This window comes from Salvelinus fontinalis, chromosome 39, assembly GCF_029448725.1.
Source record: "Salvelinus fontinalis isolate EN_2023a chromosome 39, ASM2944872v1, whole genome shotgun sequence".
NCBI lineage: Eukaryota > Metazoa > Chordata > Actinopteri > Salmoniformes > Salmonidae > Salvelinus > Salvelinus fontinalis.
The window spans coordinates 3,465,658-3,490,562 of NC_074703.1; the positions used below are offsets into that span (position 1 = coordinate 3,465,658).

General features: G+C 47.2%; 1 protein-coding gene across 1 annotated transcript in view; it reads right to left on the reverse strand.

The window, feature by feature from the left end:
* LOC129838341 (carboxypeptidase M-like) overlaps positions 1 to 24,905 on the reverse strand; it is a 49,815-nt gene that overhangs the window by 23,652 nt on the left and 1,258 nt on the right. The window lies entirely within an intron of this gene.

The following is a 24,905-nucleotide window of genomic DNA, read 5'->3' on the forward strand; positions in this document are numbered from 1 at the left end:
GTAACCGTACAGACTAAGGTGGCCCTATACCAAACAGTCACTCACCGTACAGACTAAGGTGGCCCTCTACCAAACAGTCAGTAACCGTACAGACTAAGGTGGACCTCTACCAAACAGTCAGTAACCGTACAGACTAAGGTGGACCTCTACCAAACAGTCAGTAACCGTACAGACTAAGGTGGCCCTATACCAAACAGTCAGTAACCGTACAGACTAAGGTGAACCTCTACCAAACAGTCAGTAACCGTACAGACTAAGGTGGACCTATAACAAACAGTCACTCACCGTACAGACTAAGGTGGACCTATACCAAACAGTCAGTAACCGTACAGACTAAGGTGGACCTCTACCAAACAGTCAGTAACCGTACAGACTAAGGTGGCCCTATACCAAACAGTCAGTAACCGTACAGACTAAGGTGGCCCTATACCAAACAGTCAGTAACCGTACAGACTAAGGTGGCCCTATACCACACACTCACCGTACAGACTAAGGTGGCCCTATACCACACACTCACCGTACAGACTAAGGTGGCCCTATACCACACACTCACCGTACAGACTAAGGTGGCCCTATACCAAACAGTCAGTAACCGTACAGACTGAGGTGAACCTCTACCAAACCACTGTCTTTCTACTGTTCTCTCTCTCTGCTCTGTGATGACACTCACAGTGACTTACGACCTCTAATACTACCCAGTAACATCATTTGAGCGTCTTCAGGTCTTAGTGAAGAAATACATAAATCCTATGTCGGTCCAATCAAGAGGTTCAGGGCCAGTCGCGGCCTTGATTAAAATTCCTACTGTTTATCCAGCCCTGCGTCCTAAATAACACACTGTTCCCTATATAGTGCACTACTGTTGACCAGCGCCTGGGCACTATATAGGGAATTGTAACGACGACGCTGTGAGTCGAGAAGCAGGTGAAAACGTTTAACAGAACAATACACGAGACAGTGTAACAGTGGTGGTATGGCATTAAACACAGGAACAATACATGTGACAGTGTAACAGTGGTGGTACGGCATTAAACACAGGAACAATACCGACTGAGGAATGAACGTAAGGGAGGGACAGATAAAGGGTCTTGGAGGGACAGATAAAGGGGAGGTAATGGAGAGACAGATAAAGGGGAGGTCTTGGAGGAACAGATAAAGGGGGGTAATGGAGGGACAGATAAAGGGGAGGTAATGGAGGGACAGATAAAGGGGAGGTAATGGAGGGACAGTTAAAGGGGAGGTCATGGAGGGACAGATAAAGGGGAGGTAAAGGAGGGACACATAAAGGGGAGGTAATGGAGGGACAGATAAAGGGGAGGTAATGGAGAGACAGATAAAGGGGAGGTCTTGGAGGGACAGATAAAGGGGAGGTCTTGGAGGGACAGATAAAGGGGGGTAATGGAGGGACAGATAAAGGGGAGGTAATGGAGGGACAGATAAAGGGGAGGTCATGGAGGGACAGTTAAAGGGGAGGTCATGGAGGGACAGATAAAGGGGAGGTCATGGAGGGACAGATAAAGGGGAGGTAATGGAGGGACAGATAAAGGGGAGGTCATGGAGGGACAGATAAAGGGGAGGTCATGGAGGGACAGATAAAGGGGAGGTCATGGAGGGACAGATAAAGGGGAGGTCATGGAGGGACAGATAAAGGGGAGGTAAAGGAGGGACACATAAAGGGGAGGTAATGGAGGGACAGATAAAGGGGAGGTAATGGAGGGACAGATAAAGGGGAGGTAATGGAGGGACAGATAAAGGGGAGGTCATGGAGGGACAGATAAAGGGGAGGTCATGGAGGGACAGATAAAGGGGAGGTCATGGAGGGACAGATAAAGGGGAGGTCATGGAGGGACAGATAAAGGGGAGGTCATGGAGGGACAGATAAAGGGGAGGTAATAGAGGGACAGATAAAGGGGAGGTAATGGAGGAACAGATAAAGGGGAGGTCATGGAGGGACAGATAAAGGGGAGGTCATGGAGGGACAGATAAAGGGGAGGTCATGGAGGGACAGATAAAGGGGAGGTAATGGAGGGACAGATAAAGGGGAGGTCATGGAGGGACAGATAAAGGGGAGGTCATGGAGGGACAGATAAAGGGGAGGTCATGGAGGGACAGATAAAGGGGAGGTCATGGAGGGACAGATAAAGGGGAGGTAAAGGAGGGACAGATAAAGGGGAGGTAAAGGAGGGACAGATAAAGGGGAGGTAATGGAGGGACAGATAAAGGGGAGGTCATGGAGGGACAGATAAAGGGGAGGTCATGGAGGGACAGATAAAGGGGAGGTCATGGAGGGACAGATAAAGGGGAGGTAAAGGAGGGACAGATAAAGGGGAGGTAAAGGAGGGACAGATAAAGGGGAGGTAATGGAGGGACAGATAAAGGGGAGGTCATGAAGGGACAGATAAAGGGGAGGTCATGGAGGGACAGATAAAGGGGAGGTCATGGAGGGACAGATAAAGGGGAGGCAATAGAGGGACAGATAAAGGGGAGGTCATGGAGGGACAGATAAAGGGGAGGTCATGGAGGGACAGATAAAGGGGAGGTCATGGAGGGACAGATAAAGGGGAGGTCATGGAGGGACAGATAAAGGGGAGGTCATGGAGGGACAGATAAAGGGGAGGTCATGGAGGGACAGATAAAGGGGAGGTCATGAAGTCCAGGTGTGAATCATAATGATCTACAGGTGTGCGTAATGAAGAATCCCACGACCGGTGGTTAGTATTCCAGCGACGTCGAACACCGGAGGGGAGGAGCAGGGCGTGACAGGAATAGGGTGCCATTTGTGACACAAGCCAGGAGAAAATGAGAAGGAAGGAGGCTCTGAGCAGAGGAGGAGGAAGTGCCAGGATGTTTGCTGAATTCGTCAGTGCGTGACCGGGCCGCGATATGAGGTGCATTAGGTAAACATTATAAGGCTATCTCAAACCCCCCCTCTCTGCCTCCCCTCTACCCAGAGAACAGAGAGCTCTTTATCCTCACACTGCCTCTCAAGGGGGAATCACAGCTCTGCTATAGTCGAGGGAAGAAGAAGACATTGCAGTTTGATTCACTCCCAGGCCGTGTCTCTACATCAGGGGTCTTTAACTTTGTTTTGACCAGGGACCCCCTTCCAGGAAAACTGCCAAACCAGGGGCCCCTATCATACGTTAACAAAACATTTAGTTTCTTCACATCTTGTCTCATCAGGTGAATGACAATGTCGTGGAGAAGTAATCAACATTATATAATGAATCTATTTAGGTAGATTAGAGTTCAGTTGGACCTTGGCTTCAGCAAACACAGGAAAGGAGGGGCGCTGGACAGCAATGGCAAAAACCATGAAAAGGGCTTTCCAAGAAACTGATTCAAGACAGAAAGGAGTTGGAACACAGGGCTTACCAAGAAACTGATTCAAGGCAGAAAGGAGTTGGAACACAGGGCTTACCAAGAAACTGATTCAAGACAGAAAGGAGTTGGAACACAGGGCTTACCGAGAAACTGATTCAAGACAGAAAGGAGTTGGAACACAGGGCTTACCAATAAACTGATTCAAGACAGAAAGGAGTTGGAACACAGGGCTTACCAAGAAACTGATTCAAGGCAGAAAGGAGTTGGAACAGGGCTTTCCAAGAAACTGATTCAAGACAGAAAGGAGTTGGAACACAGGGCTTACCAAGAAACTGATTCAAGACAGAAAGGAGTTGGAACACAGGGCTTACTGAGAAACTGATTCAAGATAGAAAGGAGTTGGAACACAGGGCTTACCAAGAAACTGATTCAAGGCAGAAAGGTGTTGGAACACAGGGCTTACCAAGAAACTGATTCAAGACAGAAAGGAGTTGGAACACAGGGCTTACCAGGAAATTGATTCAAGACAGAAAGGAGTTGGAACACAGGGCTTACCAAGAAACTGATTCAAGGCAGAAAGGAGTTGGAACACAGGGCTTACCAAGAAACTGATTCAAGGCAGAGAGGAGTTGGAACACAGGGCTTACCAAGAAACTGATTCAAGACAGAAAGGAGTTGGAACACAGGGCTTACCAAGAAACTGATTCAAGACAGAAAGGAGTTGGAACACAGGGCTTACCAAGAAACTGATTCAAGGCAGAGAGGAGTTGGAACACAGGGCTTACTGAGAAACTGATTCAAGACAGAAAGGAGTTGGAACACAGGGCTTACCAAGAAACTGATTCAAGACAGAAAGGAGTTGGAACACAGGGCTTACCAAGAAACTGATTCAAGGCAGAAAGGAGTTGGAACACAGGGCTTACCAAGAAACTGATTCAAGGCAGAAAGGAGTTGGAACACAGGGCTTACCAAGAAACTGATTCAAGGCAGAAAGGAGTTGGAACACAGGGCTTACCAGGAAACTGATTCAAGGAGAAAGGAGTTGGAACACAGGGCTTTCCAAGAAACTGATTCAAGGCAGAAAGGAGTTGGAACACAGGGCTTACCAGGAAACTGATTCAAGGAGAAAGGAGTTGGAACACAGGGCTTTCCAAGAAACTGATTCAAGGCAGAAAGGAGTTGGAACACAGGGCTTACTGAGAAACTGATTCAAGACAGAAAGGAGTTGGAACACAGGGCTTACCAGGAAACTGATTCAAGGCAGAAAGGAGTTGGAACACAGGGCTTCCCAAGAAACTGATTCAAGACAGAAAGGAGTTGGAACACTCAACATCAAAAAGGCAGAGAATAATTCAGCTCACTTTATTCCGTCGTTCAGGATGAGTACAGGTGACTGACGTTTCTACGCTCTCAAGAAGACGTCTGTTTGATGTCGAAACGTCAGTCACCTGTACTCATTCTGAACAATCCTAAACTCTTAACATGTTCGCTAAGAGCAGCTGTTTAGCTGGTTAAATGTGTTGGCAAACATAATGTCCAAGTCAAGAAAGCTTACCAGCGACACTTGTGTTTTATTTAGCTCCTCAGTAACAATTGCCACGGCTTTCCAGGGAGTCAACGTTCAAATGGACAGTATATTGAGTAAAAACATTTACAGAGCTGCCTCGGGTGTAGCCTGGTTTATCTGTCTGGCCTGTGGCTGACTGCCTGGTTTATCTGTCTGGCCTGTGGCTGACTGCCTGGTTTATCTGTCTGGCATGTGGCTGACTGCCTGGTTTATCTGTCTGGCCTGTGGCTGACTGCCTGGTTTATCTGTCTGGCCTGTGGCTGACTGCCTGGTTTATCTGTCTGGCCTATGGCTGACTGCCTGGTTTATCTGTCTGGCCTGTGGCTGACTGCCCGGTTTATCTGTCTGGCCTGTGGCTGACTGCCTGGTTTATTTGTCTGGCCTGTGGCTGTCTGCCTGGTTTATCTGTCAGGCCTGTGGCTGACTGCCTGGTTTATCTGTCTGGCCTGTGGCTGACTGCCTGGTTTATTTGTCTGGCCTGTGGCTGACTGCCTGGTTTATTTGTCTGGCCTGTGGCTGACTGCCTGGTTTATCTGTCAGGCCTGTGTCTGACTCCCCTGTTTATCTGTCTGGCCTGTGTCTGACTGCCTGGTATAGCTGTCTGGCTTGTGGCTGACTGCCTGGTTTATATGTCTGGCATGTGGCTGACTGCCTGGTTTATCTGTCTGGCTTGTGGCTGTCTGCCTGGTTTATCTGTCTGGTCTGTGGCTGTCTGCCTGGTTTATCTGTCTGGCCTGTGGCTGACTGCCTGGTTTATCTGTCTGGCCTGTGGCTGACTGCCTGGTTTATCTGTCTGGCTTGTGGCTGTCTGCCTGGTTTATCTGTCTGGTCTGTGGCTGTCTGCCTGGTTTATCTGTCTGGCCTGTGGCTGACTGCCTGGTTATCTGTCTGGCCTGTGGCTGACTGCCTGGTTTATCTGTCTAACCCTTCTCTTCCAGAGGTTATTATAGCTGTCGTAGTCAGGATGGAAGAGGCTGTAGGCTTGGCCCAGGCAGGCTGAGGTAGGCTGAGAGAAACCCTAATTCTGAATCAACTTCTGTACTTGTTCACTACCTCTCAAGGAGGTAGTGCAATCATTCCTTATCCTCCAAGTGTATCCACTTGTGTACACTTGTTCACTACCCCTCAAGGATGTAAAAAGCATTGTCTTGGCATTAATATTGAGTCTAGTATATTTTAATTCCTATTTCAACCCAATGCACTCCAGCAGCGGGTCAGCGCAGCCTGACCTTTCAGCCAATGACCAGTAGGAAATATCCCAGATTGTGCCTTTAACAGTGATTAAAACACAGCACGACCAGGTCTCACACACACACACACACACACACAAAATCAGGTCTGTTTACACCAGACCACAGAGAAACAAATGATCCCCTACAGGAATTCCTATGAACTTAGATGTTTACAACGATGTTGACAACGCTTTGATGTGGAGAGTTGTTGTCTGCTAATGCTCGTCATCCACTACACAACGGACATCTTTATATCATCAACGCATCTTCAACAGCAGCTTCATTACGGGGGGGGGGAGCTCACTCCAATGGCTTTTAACTCATCTTCATTACGGGGGGGGTCTCACTCCAATGGCTTTTAACTCAGCTTCATTACGGGGGGGGGGGGGGGGCCTCACTGCAATAGCTTTTAACTCATCTTCATTACGGGGGGGGGGGGGGGGGGGCCTCACTGCAATGGCTTTTAACTCATCTTCATTATGGGGGGGGGCCTCACTGCAATGGCTTTTAACTCATCTTCATTACGGGGGGGGGGGGGGGGGGCCTCACTGCAATGGCTTTTAACTCATCTTCATTATGGGGGGGGGGGGGGGCCCTCACTGCAATGGCTTTTAACTCATCTTCATTACGGGGGGGGGGGGGGGGGCCTCACTGCAATGGCTTTTAACTCATCTTCATTATGGGGGGGGGGGGGGGCCTCACTCCAATGGCTTTTAACTCATCTTCATTACGGGGGGGGGGGGGGGGGCTCACTCCAATGGCTTTTAACTCATCTTCATTACGGGGGGGGGGGGGGGGCCCTCACTCCAATGGCTTTTAACTCATCTTCATTACGGGGGGGGGGGGGGGGGGCCTCACTGCAATGGCTTTTAACTCATCTTCATTATGGGGGGGGAGGGTCTCACTCCAATGGCTTTTAACTCATCTTCATTACGGGGGGGAGGGGGCTCACTCCAATGGCTTTTAACTCATCTTCATTACGGGGGGGGCTCACTCCAATGGCTTTTAACTCATCTTCATTAGGGGGGGGGGGGGGGGGGGTCTCACTCCAATGGCTTTTAACTCATCTTCATTACGGGGGGGGGGGGGGGGCTCACTCCAATGGCTTTTAACTCATCTTCATTACGGGGGGGGGGGGAGAGCTCACTCCATAGGCTTTTAACTCATCTTCATTACGGGGGGGGGGGGGGGGGGGGGGCTCACTCCAATGGCTTTTAACTCATCTTCATTACGGGGGGGGGGGGGCTCACTCCAATGGCTTTTAACTCATCTTCATTACGGGGGGGGCTCACTCCAATGGCTTTTAACTCATCTTCATTACGGGGGGGGGGGGGGGGGGGCTCACTCCAATGGCTTTTAACTCATCTTCATTACGTGGGGGGGGCTCACTCCAATGGCTTTTAACTCATCTTCATTACGGGGGGGGGCTCACTCCAATGGCTTTTAACTCATCTTCATTACGGGGGGGGGGGGGGGGGGGCTCACTCCAATGGCTTTTAAGTCATCTTCATTACGGGGGGGGGGGGGCTCACACCAATGGCTTTTAACTCATCTTCATTACGGGGGGGGGGGGGGGGGGGGGCTCACTCCAATGGCTTTTAACTTCCAAGAATCAGAATGTAGTAAAAACAGACGTATCTCTGGGTGGTCGAAGGTTTGAAAAACTCAACAGTTAAGAAACCAACAGGATGCCCTGGTCAAATCTTTCACTGTGTTTTAACGCCATCATACCGCTCGCTGTAAACCAACAGGATGTCCTGGTCAAATATTTCCCTGTGTTTTAACGCCATCATACCGCTGGCTGTAAACCGACAGGATGTCCTGGTCAAATCTTTCACTGTGTTTTAACGCCATCATACCGCTTCACTGTGTTTTAACGCCATCATACCGCTGGCTGTAAACCGACAGGATGTCCTGGTCAAATCTTTCACTGTGTTTTAACGCCATCATACCGCTTCACTGTGTTTTAACGCCACCATACCGCTCTCTGTAAACCAACAGGATGCCCTGGTCAAATCTTTCACTGTGTTTTAACGCCACCATACCGCTGGCTGTAAACCGACAGGATGTCCTGGTCAAATCTTTCACTGTGTTTTAACGCCATCATACCGCTGGCTGTAAACCAACAGGATGTCCTGGTCAAATCTTTCACTGTGTTTTAACGCCACCATACCGCTTCACTGTGTTTTAACGCCACCATACCGCTCGCCATAATCGTTTGTTTTGAAGGAACACAAACAGTTTATGACTCTCACAATACAGCTGATCCTCATTAGGAAATACAAGAAAACACTTTCCTAATGGAAGGCTGGACTGGGCTCTTTCTGCTGTCGCTTTGTTTTACTGAAAACCCCAACAGTATATCAGGAAAAACTTTATTGCCATTTAAAAAACGTTGCCAGGATTTAGTCTTGATGTTGTACAACAGGAAGTTGAGACTCATCCGCATCAACAATCACCACAGTGTGGCTGTACAGAGATTCAAACCGTGTAGCAGTCTGTGGAAAATACTACAGAGCTGATCCTAAACCAGTCAGGTGGAATATTACAATTGTCTTATTATTATGTACAAATCATAGCCAATCACATATAATGATGACATCATAATGTTGTTCTCTTTGTTACCACAGTCAGGTACCTGACATTTACAAACTGCCTCCCAAATGACACCTGTCCCCTCTATAGTGCACTAGAGTCCTGCTCCAAAGTAATGCTCTATACTGTATACAGTAGGGACCTGTCCCCTCTATAGTGCACTAGAGTCCTGCTCTATACTGTATACAGTAGCGACCTGTCCCCTCTATAGTACACTAGAGTCCTGCTCTATACTGTATACAGTAGGGACCTGTTCCCTCTATAGTACACTAGAGTCCTGCTCTATACTGTATACAGTAGGGACCTGTCCCCTCTATAGTACACTAGAGTCCTGCTCTATACTGTATACAGTAGGAATCTCCCTCTATAGTACACTAGAGTCCTGCTCTATACTGTATACAGTAGGAATCTCCCTCTATAGTACACTAGAGTCCTGGTCTATACTGTATACAGTAGGGACCTGTCCCCTCTATAGTACACTAGAGTCCTGCTCTATACTGTATACAGTAGGGACCTGTCCCCTCTATAGTACACTAGAGTCCTGCTCTATACTGTATACAGTAGGGACCTGTTCCCTCTATAGTACACTAGAGTCCTGCTCTATACTGTATACAGTAGGGACCTGTTCCCTCTATAGTACACTAGAGTCCTGCTCTATACTGTATACAGTAGGAATCTCCCTCTATAGTACACTAGAGTCCTGCTCTATACTGTATACAGTAGGAATCTCCCTCTATAGTACACTAGAGTCCTGGTCTATACTGTATACAGTAGGGACCTGTCCCCTCTATAGTACACTAGAGTCCTGCTCTATACTGTATACAGTAGGGACCTGTCCCCTCTATAGTACACTAGAGTCCTGCTCTATACTGTATACAGTAGGGACCTGTCCCCTCTATAGTACACTAGAGTCCTGCTCTATACTGTATACAGTAGGGACCTGTCCCCTCTATAGTACACTAGAGTCCTGCTCTATACTGTATACAGTAGGGACCTGTCCCCTCTATAGTACACTAGAGTCCTGCTCTATACTGTATACAGTAGGGACCTGTCCCCTCTATAGTACACTAGAGTCCTGCTCTATACTGTATACAGTAGGGACCTGTCCCCTCTATAGTACACTAGAGTCCTGCTCTATACTGTATACAGTAGGAATCTGTCCCCTCTGTAGTGCACTAGAGTCCTGCTCTATACTGTATACAGTAGGGAATAGGCTTCCATTTGGGAGGCACACAGAGATAGATGAGAAGACATGAGGATGTTTCCTATCTAGCTATGTGGCATTTATAGTGTTTATAAAATACTATTCGGTCCACTCTCAGGGCAGAGAGAGAGAGAGAGATATTGTCCCTTTGTACTTATTTGCACATATGACATTTGAAATGTATTTATTATTTTGGAACTTCTGTGAGTGTAATGTTTACTGTTAATTTTTGCTTATATCACTTTTGTTTATTATCTACTTCACTTGCTTTGGCAATGTAAACATATATGTTTCCCATGCCAATAAAGCTCTTAAATTGAATTGGCAGAGAGACAGAGGTAAAGAGAGAGAGACAGAGGTAGAGAGACAGACAGAGAGGTAAAGAGAGAGAGAGAGAGACAGTGCTAGGTAGAGGGACAGAGAGAGAGGTAAAGAAAGACAGAGAGAGAGGTAAAGAGAGAGAGAGAGAGACAGAGGTAGAGAGACAGAGAGGTAGAGAGACAGAGAGAGAGGTAAAGAGAGGAGAGAGAGACAGAGTAAAGAGAGAGAGACAGAGGTAGAGAGACAGACAGAGAGGTAAAGAGAGGAGAGAGAGACAGAGGTAGAGAGACAGCGAGAGAGAGAAAGAGAGAACGTGGGCGAGAGACAGCGTCTCACTTTCAGTTACTATAAACAGATTCCTTAAAACAACCCAGGAATAGTTCTTGAAGAGCTGTCCTTGAAGTTGACCTGTTAAAACACTCCACGGTGCCTCCGTACCCCAGCAGCAGAAGCTGTGGCAGAGCGCGTGGGTCCCCTGTCTGAGTGCCCTCTCTGGGGTGCCATCACTGGTCCGGTGAGGGTACTATGGAGGGAGATGGATGGCCTGGTAAATGGACCGGGCCTGTGTAGTGTTTATAGCCAGACATAAACAGATGTATACCAGACCTGACAACGCATAACATTGGTGATTTATGCAAGGGAGAGAGCAGGCCTGTCTGTCTGTCTCTGTCCGTGAAGTGAATGGGTATCCTCCAGGTGCTTGACAGTCTTACCTTACTCACTAACCTACTCCTCCCCAACCCTTCCTCACCCCTGCCCATATCCTCCTCACCCCAAACATCAGAGCCTCTCTGAGGTCATCTCCTTCTCCCCCAGCCTCAGAGCCTCTCTGAGGTCATCTCCTTCTCCCCCAGCCTTAGAGCCTCTCTGAGGTCATCTCCTTCTCCCCCAGCCTTAGAGCCTCTCTGAGGTCATCTCCTTCTCCCCCAGCCTTAGAGCCTCTCTGAGGTCATCTCCTTCTCCCCCAGCCTCAGAGCCTCTCTGAGGTCATCTCCTTCTCCCCCAGCCTTAGAGCCTCTCTGAGGTCATCTCCTTCTCCCCCAGCATCAGAGCCTCTCTGAGGTGTTTCAACAGCTATAGTATCGTGACTGTAGGAGGAGTAGGGCTGTCTCCGACAACAACAACAAAAACATCTTGGTCGACCAAAAGTCGTCTGTTCTTTGGACCAATCGATTGGTCAAAACGTTTTTACGTGTATTGTTCCATACCTATGTATGTGAGCTTGTCTGGTGCTTTAAGTTTACGGTTTGACGAAATATGACAAATGCCTCAAGAGGGTGCCAGAGATCAAGATTACCAGAAGAAGAAAAAAAAAATTAACCTGACCCAACTATTCACCCCCTGCTGGCTTTCTCAGATTCTGCCATTACTCTCCTGAAGTTGCTGTAACAGGCTACACCAGGAACCTTTCTCATGTTGAATGTCAATTTATCTTACCATTTCTACCCATCTACGTGCCAGTTATGGTTTTCATATGCACATTTCCGTGAAACAATAATGTCTTCATATCTCAAAATCAATGTTATGTGGTTGATCAAAATTCTATCAAAATCTAAATTAAATGAAAAATGAATATCCTATAAAATCACATTGGCTACACATGGCCTGTCTGCAACAAACTTGAAACCTTGTATCAACAATTAATTTGGGTCAGGCCAGAAGCCTAATGCACTAGGGAACTTGCAACATTGTATAAAATATTCTGGGCCCTCCAGAGTTTCCCCACCAGTGAGCTCGGGACAGACACAGCTGTAGACTATTTGCGCAAGGGATAAGAAGCAGTGCTGGACTTGGGCAGGACCTCACCGGCGTTGAGTACTGGCACCTCACATGTTCTACTGCTTGAACTCTTATTCTTCTTATGGAATATTAGCTCAGAAGTATTGAGGAGTTCCTGCACCTAAATATAAATCAGTACAGGAACCCAACATGAATACTGGAACCTATTTCAGTCCAAGTCAAGCACTGATAAGTAATCAGGTAGGCCTATTTTATGACGTTTCAACTGGATCAGAGCAGGATATTTCTCCCTTTCACGTTGAGTGGTTATCGAAAAGGGAGAGAGCTGGAAAGATTATTCCAATACATTGAGGGAACTATCATCATTCTCAATGGATGATTTGCTTGCTGTTTTGGAGGTGTAGAAAACATTACTTTGAGAAGCTCCACAAGTCATTAGTGGTGTTGTGTTAAGCCAATCAGAAACACCATCAGATCCCCAAATGGGCCACATTTATATGCCTACATTTGCACGCAGGCCACGTAGCCTATAGGTCTACTTCTATATGTAAATCAGGCCAAGTAGCCTATAGGCCTACTTCTATGTGTAAATCAGGCCAGGTAGCCTATAGGCCCACTTCTATGTGTAAATCAGGCCAAGTAGCCTATAGGTCTACTTCTATGTGTAAATCAGGCCAAGTAGCCTACAGGCCTACTTCTATGTGTAAATCAGGCCAGGTAGCCTATAGGCCTACTTCTATGTGTAAATCAGGCCAGGTAGCCTATAGGCCTACTTCTATGTGTAAATCAGGCCAGGTAGCCTATAGGCCCACTATGTGTAAATCAGGCCAGGTAGCCTATAGGCCCACTTCTATGTGTAAATCAGGCCAAGTAGCCTATAGGCCTACTTCTATGTGTAAATCAGGCCAAGTAGCCTATAGGCCTACTTCTATGTGTAAATCAGGCCAGGTAGCCTATAAGCCTACTTCTGTGTGTAAATCAGGCCAGGTAGCCTATAGGCCTACTTCTATGTGTAAATCAGGCCAGGTAACCTATAGGCCTACTTCTGTGTATAAATCAGGCCAGGTAGCCTATAGGTCTACTTCTATGTGTAAATCAGGCCAAGTAGCCTACAGGCCTACTTCTATGTGTAAATCAGGCCAGGTAGCCTATAGGCCTACTTCTATGTGTAAATCAGGCCAGGTAGCCTATAGGCCTACTTCTATGTGTAAATCAGGCCAGGTAGCCTATAGGCCTACTTCTATGTGTAAATCAGGCCAGGTAGCCTATAGGCCTACTTCTATGTGTAAATCAGGCCAGGTAGCCTACAGGCCTACTTCTATGTGTAAATCAGGCCAAGTAGCCTATAGGCCTACTTCTATGTGTAAATCAGGCCAAGTAGCCTACAGGCCTACTTCTATGTGTAAATCAGGCCAGGTAGCCTATAGGCCTACTTCTATGTGTAAATCAGGCCAGGTAGCTTATAGGCCTACTTCTATGTGTAAATCAGGCCAGGTAGCCTATAGGCCCACTATGTGTAAATCAGGCCAGGTAGCCTATAGGCCCACTTCTATGTGTAAATCAGGCCAAGTAGCCTATAGGCCTACTTCTATGTGTAAATCAGGCCAAGTAGCCTATAGGCCTACTTCTATGTGTAAATCAGGCCAGGTAGCCTATAAGCCTACTTCTGTGTGTAAATCAGGCCAGGTAGCCTATAGGCCTACTTCTATGTGTAAATCAGGCCAGGTAACCTATAGGCCTACTTCTGTGTATAAATCAGGCCAGGTAGCCTATAGGTCTACTTCTATGTGTAAATCAGGCCAAGTAGCCTACAGGCCTACTTCTATGTGTAAATCAGGCCAGGTAGCCTATAGGCCTACTTCTATGTGTAAATCAGGCCAGGTAGCCTATAGGCCTACTTCTATGTGTAAATCAGGCCAGGTAGCCTATAGGCCTACTTCTATGTGTAAATCAGGCCAGGTAGCCTATAGGCCTACTTCTATGTGTAAATCAGGCCAGGTAGCCTACAGGCCTACTTCTATGTGTAAATCAGGCCAAGTAGCCTATAGGCCTACTTCTATGTGTAAATCAGGCCAAGTAGCCTACAGGCCTACTTCTATGTGTAAATCAGGCCAGGTAGCCTATAGGCCTACTTCTATGTGTAAATCAGGCCAGGTAGCTTATAGGCCTACTTCTATGTGTAAATCAGGCCAGGTAGCCTATAGGCCTACTTCTATGCGCGCGTGTCCTTACTCAACATTGATAGGAGCGCTCCAAACAAAAGACAATGACAAAACTCTTTTAAAAAAGTAGGAAATAAATCAACCAAAAGTTATTTCTCACAAGTGTAGCATAGGTTGTGCACTCTGCAAACAATCTGTCCAATCAGACAATGATAAAACAGGAAGACTGGAATAATAATATTGAATGGATTAACACAAGATTAGAAATGAACGGTAAATATACTACTGGTGATGTAATGAGGGAATTGATTTACACAAACAATCAAAACACAAACAATAAAGTTATGAAACAATGAATGTGCACAAATTGGCGGTAGAGAGCAGTGCATTCTGGAGTGTAACGGCTTTCATCGGTGGAAGGAGAGGACCAAAGCGCAGCGTCGTTAGTGTTCATCTTAATTTAATAATAATCAAAAACCAGAACACTTCAAATACCAAAACCACAAAAGTGAAAACCGAAACAGTTCTATCTGGTGCAGACACACAAAGACTGAAAACAACCACCCACAAATCACAATAGAACACAGGCTACCTAAATATGGTTCCCAATCAGAGACAAAATGACTAACACCTGCCTCTGAGAACCATATCAGGCCAAACGAGAAACCCCACATAGAAACAGAAAACATAGATAATACCCATCCAACTCACGCCCTGACCACACTAAAACAAAGAAAATACAAAAGAACTAGGGTCAGAACGTGACATGGAGAGAGAAGTGTATTGTGCATCTGGGCTGTATGGTCAATCCGACGTCTGCATTGGTGGGACAACATTTACGGTGATACGGCAGAAGTCAGGGTAGTCACACTTCTGGGGCGTCGCAGAGCAGAGCTGTTGTCAACGACGTGAGTTTGTGTTGAAAGACTTATTTCCCCTCGGATTACACAGACACACAAAGAATTTGAAAACAAATCCAATTTTGATAGACTCCCATATCTACTGGGTGAAATACCACAGTGTTCCATCACAGCAGCAATATTTGTGACCTGTTGCCACAAGAAAAGGGTAACCAGTGAAGAACAAACACCCTTGTAAATACAACCCATATGTGTTGTTTCGTACTTTAACTATTTGCACGGCGCTACAACACTGTATATAGACATAACATGGAACTGGTGAGAGTAATGTTTATTGTTCACTTTTTATTGTTTATTCATCTCATTAGCTTTGGCAATGTTAAACATGTTACCCATGCCAATAAAGCTACATTAATTGAGAGAGAGAGAGGCAGAGAGAGAGAGGCAGAGAGAGAGAGGCAGAGAGTATAGAGAGAGAGAGAGAGAGAAAGAGAGGCAGAGAGAGAGAGAGAGAGAGAGGCAGAGAGAGAGAGGCAGAGAGTATAGAGAGAGAGAGAGAGAAAGAGAGGCAGAGAGAGAGAGAGAGAGAGAGGCAGAGAGAGAGAGGCAGAGAGTATAGAGAGAGAGAGAGAGAAAGAGAGGCAGAGAGAGAGAGAGAGAGAGAGAGAGGCAGAGAGTATAGAGAGAGAGAGAGAGAAAGAGAGGCAGAGAGAGAGAGAGAGAGAGAGGCAGAGAGAGAGAGGCAGAGAGTATAGAGAGAGAGAGAGAAAGAGAGGCAGAGAGAGAGAGAGGCAGAGAGTATAGAGAGAGAAAGATGGAGAGAGTGGTGAAAGAGAGAAAGAGGCAGAGAGAGAACAGCTATACCAGACTAGAAGGGAGGTAACCTCCTGTAATTATACCACAGACTAGAAGGGAGGTAACCTCCTGTAGTTATACCACAGCCTAGAAGGGAGGTAACCTCCTGTAGTTATACCACAGCCTAGAAGGGAGGTAACCTCCTGTAGTTATACCACAGCCTAGAAGGGAGGTAACCTCCTGTAGTTATACCACAGCCTAGAAGGGAGGTAACCTCCTGTAGTTATACCACAGCCTAGAAGGGAGGTAACCTCCTGTAGTTATACCACAGCCTAGAAGGGAGGTAACCTCCTGTAGTTATACCACAGACTAGAAGGGGGGGTAACCTCCTGTAGTTATACCACAGCCTAGAAGGGAGGTAACCTCCTGTAGTTATACCACAGACTAGAAGGGAGGTAACCTCCTGTAGTTATACCACAGCCTAGAAGGGAGGTAATCTCCTGTAGTTATACCACAGCCTAGAAGGGAGGTAACCTCCTGCAGTTATACCACAGCCTAGAAGGGAGGTAACCTCCTGTAGTTATACCACAGCCTAGAAGGGAGGTAACCTCCTGTAGTTATACCACAGTAGTGTACGGTGCACCACTGCTCTGTCATTCAGCTGCGTCCCAAATGGAAATCCATTTCCTATATGGAGTACTACTTTTGTCCAGAGCCCTATTGGCCTCTTTTTGCTATGTAGTGCACTACTTTTAACCAGGGCACTCTATTCCCTATATAGTATAATAGAGCTCGTGCCCTGGTCAAAAGTAGTGCACTATATTTGATTTTACCTTTATTTAACTAGGCAAGTCAGTTAAGAATAAATTCTTATTTTCAATGACGGCCTAGGAACAGTGGGTTAACTGCCTTGTTCAGGGGCAGAACGACAGATAATAGGGAATAGGGCTCTGGTCAACAGTAGTGCACTATATAGGGAATAGGGTCCTATAGGGTTCTGGTCTAAAGTAGTGCACTACATAGGGAATAGGTTGCCATTTGGGATGCAACTCAGTGTGGAGAAAATAACTCTGTTGACCCACAGACAGACGTATTGGAGCCAGATTTGTTGCATAACAGAACGGCAACTTGTGGATGACTTGTTCTGGTCTGATCTGGTCTGAGGTGTGATGTTTCAACCCACTGTGGCCCAGTTGGAGCACGAGATGGGATGGGTCCGAGTTGGACGGACGTGTTAGTTAGAGACTTCAATAAACTTTGGCTTCAAAAGATGAAAAGCCTTAAAAAGCCAAGGAAAAGCATCTGTTTTAGTTGTAGAGAGAGGGAGACTGCCCTAGTCAGATGTGGCAAAGTTGGACAGCAGTGTTGGAGACTTTAATAACTTTTTCTTCAATGCTAAAAAAGTTTCAGGAACACCATAATGAGCAGGCCCAGAGCAGCGTCCAGGCCCGGAGCAGCGTCCAGGACAAGAGCAAGCCCAGAGCAGCGTCCAGGCCCCGAGTAGCGTCCAGGCCACGAGCAGCGTCCAGGCCACGAGCAGCGTCCAGGCCACGAGCAGCGTCCAGGCCACGAGCAGCGTCCAGGCCACGAGCAGCGTCCAGGCCACGAGCAGCGTCCAGGCCACGAGCAGCGTCCAGGACACGAGCAGCGTCCAGGACACGAGCAGCGTCCAGGACACGAGCAGCGTCCAGGCCAGAGCAGCGTCCAGCATGTCAGTAATGAAGAGGGGATGTGATAGCTGAAGACTGGTACCCAGACTAACATTCCACTCCTGTCATATACCAAAGACACTAGACATTCTATCTTTAAATATGAACATTATATCATGAATTAGCTGGGAGGAGATCAAAGGTTTTGATCCTGATTCGATAAGTCATACATATCCTCCAATCACAAAGGTGATTGCCATTCTCTCAACCAGCTTCATACCACACCCCCTCGTGCCTTATTGCTTAGATCTATATGCGTGCCAGTGTGTGTGCATGTGTAGAGTCTCTTGAAACACAATCTATTCCTAGGGACTTCCTGCCACTTCCAAGAACCACAACCTCATCAAGAGGCCCGTGTGTGTGTGTGTGTGTGTGTGTGTGTGTGTGTGTGTGTGTGTGTGTGTGTGTGTGTGTGTGTGTGTGTTCCCATTTCCTCCTATGAGGCTGCACTCCAAAGACTCTTCAGTTTAACAATGCTAATTACAGAGATGGAGTCGAGACCGGACCTACGTCCCAAAACACCCTATTCCCTATGTCGTGCACTACTTTTGACCAGGGCCCATGGGGAATAGGGTGCACTAGTTTTGACCAGGGCCCATGGGGAATAGGGTGCACTAGTTTTGACCAGGGCCCATGGGGAATAGGGTGCACTAGTTTTGACCAGGGCCCATAGGGAATAGGGTGCACTAGTTTTGACCAGGGCCCATGGGGAATAGGGTGCACTAGTTTTGACCAGGGCCCATGGGGAATAGGGTGCACTAGTTTTGACCAGGGCCCATGAGGAATAGGGTGCACTAGTTTTGACCAGGGCCCATGGGGAATAGGGTGCACTAGTTTTGACCAGGGCCCATGGGGAATAGGGTGCACTAGTTTTGACCAGGGCCCATAGGGAATAGGGTGCCATTTTGGACCTAAACCAGAACTCTCAAGGCCCATCTCTGGCTAATTGGAGACTTCAGGAAGTCCTCCTGTTTCCAGCCAGTCAAATAAAAGACTACGGGTCAGTATTGTGGTTGTGAGGCTTTGTTACTGCCTCTGTATTTAGGGGAAACATGAGTGACAGCAAAGTGCCGGGTACAGGCAGAGTGAAATGTACAAATGTACTATTGGGTCTTCTAAATAACCACCAAACAGGTCAGTGCAGACAGATCTACTACCAAACAGGTCAGTGCAGACAGATCTACTACCAAACAGGTCAGTGCAGACAGATCTACTACCAAACAGGTCAGTGCAGACAGATGTTTACCACCAAACAGGTCAGTGCAGACAGATATTTACCACCAAACAGGTCAGTGCAGACAGATCTACCACCAAACAGGTCAGTGCAGACAGATATCTACCACCAAACAGACCAGTGCAGACAGATATCTACCACCAAACAGGTCAGTGCAGACAGATATCTACCACCAAACAGGTCAGTGCAGACAGATGTTTACCACCAAACAGGTCAGTGCAGACAGATATTTACCACCAAACAGACCAGTGCAGACAGATATCTACCACCAAACAGACCAGTGCAGACAGATATTTACCACCAAACAGGTCAGTGCAGACAGATATTTACCACCAAACAGACCAGTGCAGACAGATATTTACCACCAAACAGGTCAGTGCAGACAGATCTACCACCAAACAGGTCAGTGCAGACAGATCTACCACCAAACAGGTCAGTGCAGACAGATCTACCACCAAACAGGTCAGTGCAGACAGATCTACCACCAAACAGGTCAGTGCAGACAGATCTACCACCAAACAGGCCAGTGCAGACAGATCTACCACCAAACAGGTCAGTGCAGACAGATTTACCACTAAACAGGTCAGTGCAGACAGATCTACCACCAAACAGGTCAGTGCAGACAGATCTACCACCAAACAGGTCAGTGCAGACAGATCTACCACCAAACAGGTCAGTGCAGACAGATCTACCACCAAACAGGTCAGTGCAGACAGATCTACCACCAAACAGGTCAGTGCAGACAGATCTACCACCAAACAGGTCAGTGCAGACAGATTTACCACTAAACAGGTCAGTGCAGACAGATCTACCACCAAACAGGTCAGTGCAGACAGATCTACCACCAAACAGGTCAGTGCAGACAGATCTACCACCAAACAGGTCAGTGCAGACAGATCTACCACCAAACAGGTCAGTGAAGACAGATCTACCACCAAACAGGTCAGTGAAGACAGATCTACCACCAAACAGGTCAGTACAGACAGATCTACCACCAAACAGGTCAGTGCAGACAGATCTACCACCAAACAGGTCAGTGCAGACAGATCTACCACCAAACAGGTCAGTGCAGACACATCTACCACCAAACAGGTCAGTGCAGACACATCTACCACTAAACAGGTCAGTGCAGACAGATCTACCACCAAACAGGTCAGTGCAGACAGATCTACCACCAAACAGGTCAGTGCAGACAGATCTACCACCAAACAGGCCAGTGCAGACAGATCTACCACCAAACAGGTTGTGTTCAACGCCAGTGGTTTCAGTTAAACTGGTGAACACTGATCTAAGCCATATTACCACAAAAACATGACGAGTCCAGGAAGTTCCAGGAAGTCGTTGCCGTCATCTCTTCCAGTCACTAAAACGTTGGAAAACCAACTTGTTGCGTTATTGTATTGTTGCTTCATGATATTTTTCCCCCGGAAGGCAGACGTCTCTTGTTCTAAGAACCATTCCCTGTTTCAAGTTGTTATGGTGACGAGTAGGTGAGTTTTTTCCACTGTATGGGGCTGGGATGACTGTGTTAGAGTCAGAGTGTGGGTGTTCGTGTCCTATCCCATCTGGGGAGGAATCCACTGCCAGGGAATGGGATCTGTGTGTGTGTGTGTGTGTGTGTGTGTGTGTGTGTGTGTGTGTGTCCTGTCCCAATCGGGGAGGAATCCACTTCCATGGAATGGGAATAACATCTGTGTGAGTCGATGTGAGTGTGTCACTGTTTGGGGCTGTGTGTGTGTGTGTGTCCTGTCCCATCCGGGGGGGGGGGGGGTGGGGGGGGGGGGGGAATCCACTGCCAGGGAATGGAATCTGTGTGTGTGTGTGTGTGTCCTGTCCCATCCGGGGGGGACTCCACTGCCAGGGAATGGGATCTGTGTGTGTGTGTGTGTGTGTGTGTGTGTGTGTGTGTCCTGTCCCATCCGGGGGGGACTCCACTGCCAGGGAATGGGATCTGTGTGTGTGTGTGTGTGTGTGTGTGTGTGTGTGTGTGTGTGTCCTGTCCCATCCGGGGGGGGGGGGACTCCACTACCAGGGAATGGGATCTGTGTGTGTGTGAGTGAAAGAGTGTTTGTGTGTGAGAGAGGAGACAGAGCGAGAGAGAGTTTGCTTTCAGGCCGTGGCTTCCTGCCACTCGCCCACATCAGAGTGATGTAGAGGTGTTGTGTCTACAAACAGCTCAGATAAAACTCCAGGATCTGTTAATGGGTGTGACCGTCACTGCCTCCCCCCCAAATAGAACCCTATTCCCTATGTAGCGGGCCAACGGAACCCTATTCCTCATCTATCTAGCGGGCCAACGGAACCCTATCTAACGGGCCAACGGAACCCTATTCCCTATGTCGCGGGCCAACGGAACCCTATTCCCTATGTAGCGGGCCAACGGAACCCTATTCCCTATGTAGCGGGCCAACGGAACCCTATTCCCTATGTAGCGGGCCAACGGAACCCTATTCCTCATCTATCTAGCGGGCCAACGGAACCCTATCTAACGGGCCAACAGAACCCTATTCCCTATGTCGCGGGCCAACGGAACCCTATTCCCTATGTAGCGGGCCAACGGAACCCTATTCCCTATGTAGCGGGCCAACGGAACCCTATTCCCTATGTAGCGGGCCAATGGATCAGATAGTCAGATCAACTATTCACTCACTCTCGCCAAAACACATTGTAAAGTTCTACAACACAAGTCAGACTGGACCAAGGCTGTGAGTTGGTTTTGAAGTTACTGTACAGTGTCAGAAGGGACAGATTGATCTTATTGACTTTAACCTGTTGGGGATGGGGGCGCTGTTTAGACTATTTATGCTAATGTGGCTAATTTTTTAAACGGCTTCCCACAAAATCCTTGATCGTACAATATGCATATTATTATTATTATTGGATAGAAAACAGTCTATAGTTTCTATAGGAGTTGAAATTTTGTCTCTAAGTGGAACAGAGCCCATTCTACAGCAATTTCCCTGACATGGAGTCAGATTTGAGAAATGTTGGCCACTTTTCTGAAGTCAGTTAAAAGGGCACTGTCGTTGCTATGACTATACGGACACTTCTTACGTCTTCCCCTGGATGCCTTTACGTGATGACGATTCCAACGGGGTCGATTGCTCGTTAACAGGCCCTACAAATGAAAAAAACCTTTAGCTAGCAAGTCTTTTCTTGCTGCGTAACGCGCGTGGAAGACACCGACCCTCTCCTGTTCCAAGCGTTAGTTTAGCCTGTTATATTTCTCCGGTCATCTTTTCACTCGTTATAGGAGTTACAAACATCATGAAGTAGTTAATTTAAAGCGTTTTATAGCAATTTATATCCGTTTAGTGCGATTTTGGGACATTTATTTTTGCAACGATGTGAAAAGTTGGGCACGCTTTTCAGTTCATCCCGAACGCAGTTGACATTTCCACATGGCAAGAGGACAGCTTTCCACCAAAAGACGATTTCTCCCAAGAAAGGATCCTTTGCCCAAGATACTGATGGAAGAACAGCTCAAGGTAGGACATTTTTATTATGATAAATCGTGTTTCTGTCGAAACATTTTAGTGGCTTAGGACGCCATGTTTTTTGACGTAGCTTCGCTTGGCGCAAATTGTATTGAAAAGTAAGGATAAATTAAAAAATGTAATAACGCAATTGTATTAAGAATTAAATTGTCTATCAATCCCTGTCCACCCTATATTTTTTAGTCACGTTTATGAGTATTTATGTATAAGAGTAGATCACTGTCTAAGTGGCGCAAGGACAAATTCTGACCAGCTGAGTTACATTTCACATTGTCTAACCATGATTTTGGTGGCTAAATATAAACATTTTCGATCAAACTGTATATGCATGTTGTAATGTGATGTTACAGGAGTGACATCGGAAGAATTCTGAGAAGGTTAGTGAAAAAATTAATATCTTTTGGCGATGTTGACTTTTATCGCTCACTTTGGCTAGAATCAATGCTGGGCTGCTAATTGCTATGTGCTAAGCTAATATAACGATTTATTGTGTTTTCGCTGTAAGACACTTAGAAAATCTGAAATATTGTCTGTATTCACAGGATCTGTGTCTTTCGATTCGTGTATGCTGTGTATTTTTACGAAATGTTTGATGATTAGTAGTTAGGTAAACACGTTGCTCATTGTAATTATTCTAGTCCATTTGTGATGGTGGGTGCAATTGTAAACTATGAAGTCTACCTGAAATATGCACTTTTTTCTAACAAAACCTATCCCATACCATAAATATGTTATCAGACTGTCATCTAATGAGTTTTTTTGTTGGTTAGGGGCTATAAATATCTTAGTTTAGCCGAATTGGTGATGGCTACTGGTGTTGGTGGACAAATAAAAGATGGTGGATTATGCTAATGTGTTTTTAGGTAATAGATGTACATCTTTACATATTGTGTCTTCCCTGTAAAACATTTTAAAAATCGGAAATGTTGACTGGATTCACAAGATCTGTGTCTTTCATTAGCTGTATTGGACTTTAATGTGTGAAAGTTAAATATTTTAAAAATATATTTTTTTTGAATTTCGCGGCACTGGTTTTTCAGTGGGGGGGGGGGGGGGGGGTGCCGCTAGCGCCACGCTGATCCTAGACAGGTTAAGACACAACCCATGATTTTCCTCCAGCCACGGTGACCGTAAGACACAACCCATGATGTCCCTCCAGCCACGGTGACCGTAAGACACAACCCATGATTTTCCTCCAGCCACGGTGACTAAGACACAACCCATGATGTCCCTCCAGCCACGGTGACTAAAACACAACCCATGATGTCCCTCCAGCCACGGTGACTAAGATACAACCCATGATGTCCCTCCAGCCACGGTGACTAAGACACAACCCATGATGTCCCTCCAGCCACGGTGACTAAGATACAACCCATGATGTCCCTCCAGCCACGGTGACTAAGATACAACCCATGATGTCCCTCCAGCCACAGTGACTAAAACACAACCCATGATGTTCCTCCAGCCACGGTGACTAAGATACAACCCATGATGTTCCTCCAGCCACGGTGACTAAAACACAACCCATGATGTTCCTCCAGCCACGGTGACCGTAAGACACAACCCATGATTTTCCTCCAGCCACGGTGACTAAGATACAACCCATGATGTCCCTGCAGCCACGGTGACTAAGACACAACCCATGATGTCCCTCCAGCCACGGTGACTAAAACACAACCCATGATGTCCCTCCAGCCACGGTGACTAAGATACAACCCATGATGTCCCTCCAGCCACGGTGACTAAGACACAACCCATGATGTCCCTCCAGCCACGGTGACTAAGATACAACCCATGATGCCCCTCCAGCCACGGTGACTAAGATACAACCCATGATGTCCCTCCAGCCACGGTGACTAAGATACAACCCATGATGTCCCTCCAGCCACGGTGACTAAGACACAACCCATGATGTCCCTCCAGCCACGGTGACTAAGATACAACCCATGATTTTCCTCCAGCCACGGTGACTAAAACACAACCCATGATGTCCCTCCAGCCACGGTGACTAAGATACAACCCATGATGTCCCTCCAGCCACGGTGACTAAAACACAACCCATGATGTTCCTCCAGCCACGGTGACTAAGACACAACCCATGATGTTCCTCCAGCCACGGTGACTAAAACACAACCCATGATGTTCCTCCAGCCACGGTGACCGTAAGACACAACCCATGATTTTCCTCCAGCCACGGTGACTAAGATACAACCCATGATGTCCCTGCAGCCACGGTGACTAAGACACAACCCATGATGTCCCTCCAGCCACGGTGACTAAAACACAACCCATGATGTCCCTCCAGCCACGGTGACTAAGATACAACCCATGATGTCCCTCCAGCCACGGTGACTAAAACACAACCCATGATGTTCCTCCAGCCACGGTGACTAAAACACAACCCATGATGTTCCTCCAGCCACGGTGACCGTAAGACACAACCCATGATTTTCCTCCAGCCACGGTGACTAAGACACAACCCATGATGTCCCTCCAGCCACGGTGACTAAAACACAACCCATGATGTCCCTCCAGCCACGGTGACTAAGATACAACCCATGATGTCCCTCCAGCCACGGTGACTAAAACACAACCCATGATGTTCCTCCAGCCACGGTGACTAAAACACAACCCATGATGTCCCTCCAGCCACGGTGACTAAGAT